The sequence below is a fragment of the Acinonyx jubatus genome, chromosome B2, assembly GCF_027475565.1.
Source record: "Acinonyx jubatus isolate Ajub_Pintada_27869175 chromosome B2, VMU_Ajub_asm_v1.0, whole genome shotgun sequence".
Classification (NCBI taxonomy): Eukaryota; Metazoa; Chordata; class Mammalia; order Carnivora; family Felidae; genus Acinonyx; species Acinonyx jubatus.
This window is the reverse complement of record NC_069385.1, coordinates 67,140,346-67,145,146: the sequence shown is the minus strand read 5'-3', so window position 1 is coordinate 67,145,146 and position 4,801 is coordinate 67,140,346.

Sequence of the window (4,801 nt, the reverse complement as noted above, 5' to 3'; positions counted from 1 at the left end):
ATGCAAAACAAAAAGCAAAAAAACAACTTTCGACAACTGCCCAGGTCCAGACCCATCATAAAAATCCTTTATTGGCCTGCCTCCTCTCCTACTCTTAACCCTTTTCTTTGTGGCCAAGACAATCAATCTCTTACCATCATCTCTTGCCACATCTCGTTTGGTTCCACTAAAAGCAGAACAAATTCTCTTTCCCTAATTTAAAATCCGCTTCCTTAGGTCCGAGAACAAACTTTCTCCCTTGATGGAAGTCTCCATTTGTCTTAAAGAAAATCCATCCTCCTCTATAGGGATATGTTTTGTCTTATGGCCATACTACTAATTTTACAAAGTAGTCCAATTTATTTTGTCTGGTTTATTTCCCCTGAATAATATCATATATGTGACAGAAACAGCCTGGCCAGACAGGGCTGCACCTAACTCTATTTCTCCTCATGAGGGAGTCAGGATATACTGGTGTTCAAGCCCCCTTGTTTCTATGAGATACAATCCTCGGCTGCATGATACCACACCATTCAGCAGAATCTACGTTCTAGGGCTCGCCAAAACACTGGCACCTCGTCTGAGTCTCACGTATCAGTCACTGTGTTCACTCACTCAATCATTGATTAATATAAATGTTTGTCTGTGTGAACGTGATGGTAATGGAGACATGCCATTAAAACAAATTAGACAGGGCCCCTGCCTGCAGTCATCTTATAGTTTAGAGAAGACAAAATATAAGCAACTCCCAAAGATTTTCCTTTTAAAAAAAAGTATTCCGATTTCCATCTACAGATTAGCTCTTTTCTACTGGACACTGTCTGGAGGGACTGTTAATCAGGTGCTCCAATATGGAATGGACACCACTTGCCCCTTTAATCTCTGCTCCCCTCTGTCTCTCTCAAAGCACTCAAAGTCATGCTTCTAAAAGTGTCTTTAGTCGTGTGATGATTCATAGCATCATTCATAGCCCACTTGCTCCAACTTATCCAGAGAAATAGCAACAAGAGTTTGGGCAGCTGATTCATCTATGAATTTTTCTAAAGCAAGATAAATATTTTTCTGAAGTTCAGTCTCATTCATCAACCTAAAATGAACAATAACTAAAGATTATGTGAAAACACAGACTGGATTCCTTTTATGGAAATTCTTAAGAAATACTTGATGGGAAAGGGCTTTCAAATGGCACTATCTTTTCTCTTTACCAGCATTCTTTGCAGAGCTGGATCAAACAATCCTAAAATTTGTAAGGAACCACAAAAGACCCTGAGTAGCCAAAGCAATTATGAAACTAAAGAAAACTAAAGAAAAATAAAACTGGAGGTGTCACAATTCCAGATTTCAAGCTATATTACAAAGCTGTAGTTTTCAAGGCTGTAGGCTACTGGCACAAAAATAGACACATAGATCAGTGCAACAGAGTAAAAAAACCCAGAAATGGACTCAACTATATGGCCAACTCATCTTTGACAAAGGAGGAAAGAATATCCAGTGGAAAAAAAAAAGACAGTCTCTTCAACAAATGATGTTGGGAAACCTGGGTGACAACGTGCCAAAGAACGAACCTTGACCTCTTTCTTACACCACACAGAAAATACATTCAAAATGGATGAAAGACCTACATGTGAGACAGGATACCATCAAAATCCTAAAGAAGAACACAGGCAGCAGTCTCTTTGACCTTGGCTGGAGCAACTCCTTACTAAACACTAAGCGTCGCAAGGGAAACAAAAGCAAACATAAACTATTGGAACTTCATCAAGAAGACGAACTATTGGGAACTTCTTCCACACAGTGAAGAAAACTATCAACAAAGTTAAAAGGCACCCTACAGAATAGGAGAAGATATATAAAGAACACAATATATAAAGACCAAATATTACATTTCATTTTTGCACATAGATTACCAACATTTATTTTAAAATTTGAAATGTTAGGTAATTTCATACTTTATTATGAAAATTATGAATTAGAAATAAGGGAACTATGGAAAAATGGTGTTTCCTGAGTTTGTTCAACACCCAGAGCTTAAAATTAAGTAGCAAGTATGATTTATTTTTAAATTTTATCATGGAAATAATTTTTTCTCATCTTTGTATGCCAAAGAGAATAGTTTTGCTTTATTTTTTTAAATAAATTCATGGATTCATGGAATCTTAAGAGTTGGAAGGTGCCTTAGAGGTCTTTTCATTTTAACTCCCACTGAATGCTAAAATCCCTTTATCCCAATAATGGACAGGTTTTTCTCTTTATTTGAACCCCTAAAAAAGTGGAAAATTCACTGTTTTTGAGGTGGTTCATTTCACTGTTGGGCAGGCTTCATAGCTGTCAGGAATTCTCCATTATTCCTGAAATCCTGCCTTCTTAGTCTTCCATATATTGGCTTGTTTAGTGTTATGTATTTAAATATTTGAAGTGAAAAATAATGTGTCTTCCACTGTCCCTTCTCTTTTCCAGACTGAAACCTTTACTTTACAGCAAGAGAAGGGCATGTTATTTCAGGCAAGGGGAACAACACGAACAAACATGCAGAGCAAGCACCTTATGAATTAAGCTAACAACATTGGCTAGAGCATGGAATTCTTGAGGAATGGTAAAAAAAAAAATAGAAAAGTTGGAAATGAAGACTGAGGTTTGATTGTAAATAACTGCAGGCAATAAAATCTTTGATGTTTTCATTAGGCAGTGTAGTGATATCATCAGAGATTTACTTCAGGAAGATTGATCGCAGTATATCACTAATCACATAGAGCATGATTTCCAGTTGCATATGAACTTTTGGTCAGTTCTTCCCTCCATAGGTTAGCTTTCCTGCATTCCAGCTCTTTTGTAATCCCCTTTTCTTGACTGTGGCCTGGACCTAGCATCTAGATTCTAGCCAACAGGAAATGGTAAAAATGCTGGGATGTCACTTGATTAGATTACAAAACACTGACTTCCATTGTGATAGTTGGCTCTCTGTATTGCCTTCTCAGGTTGCATGGTCTCATAAAGCAAGCTGGCACCTCGCAAAGGTCCATGTATAAGAACAAAGCGTTCCCTCTGGCCAGTGAGAAACTGAAGTTCTCAGTTCAACAGCTTGCAAAGAACTGAATCCTGCCAACAACCATGTGAACCTGGAAGTGAATTTTGCCCTAAGTTAAGCCTTGAGATGACTCCATCCCAGCTGACTCATGGATTGCAGCCTACAGAAGACGCTGAAATAGAGGGCCTAGCTTAGCCATGCCTTGATTCCTGACCTAAGAAACTTAGGTATTAAATGTGTGTTGTTTTAAACTTCTAACTTTTTGTACTAAGTTATTACACAGCAATGGATAACTAATACAGGGGTACACGTGTGTTATTTTGAAAGCATAATGCTAATGCACCAAACACTAGTAAACTGAGTAAGCTGCTGGAGCTTAATCTAATGCATGGTTGTGAGGACGCAAATGTTGTGAACAAGAGTATAGTGATACCCAAATAATGAGGGATTACAAATATTTCGACTATGGTTTTTGGGGTTCTGGTACATGTAATTCCATAAAGTTCATTCATGTTCAACAATAAAACATAGAGCTGTATCATCTGGATTGAGATATTGCTGACAGTAAGAAAGAGTACTTCTGTGTCCCTAAAGAGCACCCTTTATACATTTTTATAAGCAATTTTGTAAATGCAAAGCATGTGCAAGGCTAAAATGTTCAAGTGTTTTTTTTAAGCTGGCAGAAGACCAGCCAAATGAAGTCTCTAAATGGAACCTTAAAAATTAAAGCACGGGCTAGCCCCATGTTTTAATGTGTTCTTGCTACCATTTTGTCAAGTAAAACATTCATTCCAAATACTTGAACTTACAGAGCAGATCTTTGGCACTGTACTCAAAAACAGAAAAACTAAAACGAGAACAACACCAACAAAATGAAGTGCTGTCAAATCAAATCAGACTACTTTATTTTATTCTGCCTCCTCCAAAAATTGCAACCTTCCTTGTGGTGAAAACAACCCTTAATGAGTTTTTCTATGATATTGCGTTTGGTAAAGAAATATTGACTAGCTAATCAGGTTTCCTCATTGAGAGAACCAAAATGCTGAGGAAAAATATATGAGAACAATTCTACTGAGACACCAGAGATCTAACAAGATGGGAAGAATTACGGAGCCATGATCCAGAAAGAGATAGAAACCGTAAGAAGTAGTCCCAATATTTAGGGCTGCTTTTCTCCTAAGTTTAACTTTTTTTTTAATATTTATCTTTTTAAATTTTTTGAGAGAGAGCAGAGAGCAGACAGCATGAGCAGAGAATGGGCAGAGAGAGGGGAAGACACAGAATCCAAAACAGGCTCTAGGCTCTGAGCTGTGATCCCAGAGCCTGATGCAGTGATCGAACCCATGAATGTGAGATCATGACCCAAGCTGGAGTCAGAGGCTTAACCAACTGAGTCACCCAGGCACCCTTCTCCTAAGTTTGGAGGCACCTATAAATTCCATTAGAGACAAACTGAGTAGAACTTTTGATAAATTAGCAATACTGAAGAGCAGAAAGTCAAATCTATGCTGGCCAGATGAGAAAAGCCCTATCATTTGAATTAGAATCTCCAAAGGGTTACATTGCAGAAGAAAAGGTAATCCAGAAATAAGAAATCAATATCTGCACCTAAATAGGGACTGAAGCCCAAATTTGAACCATCTTAATCTCAGTAACTGGATTAAGGTGCTAACCAATCGCTAATGGCTCTGGCTTCTTGTCTAAGTCAAATATAAACCCTCAAAGAGGTCCATTTCTTGGTAAGATGAAGCATTTTAAAACAGATCAAAAACAGTTACAAAGTAGAAAATCTGGGAA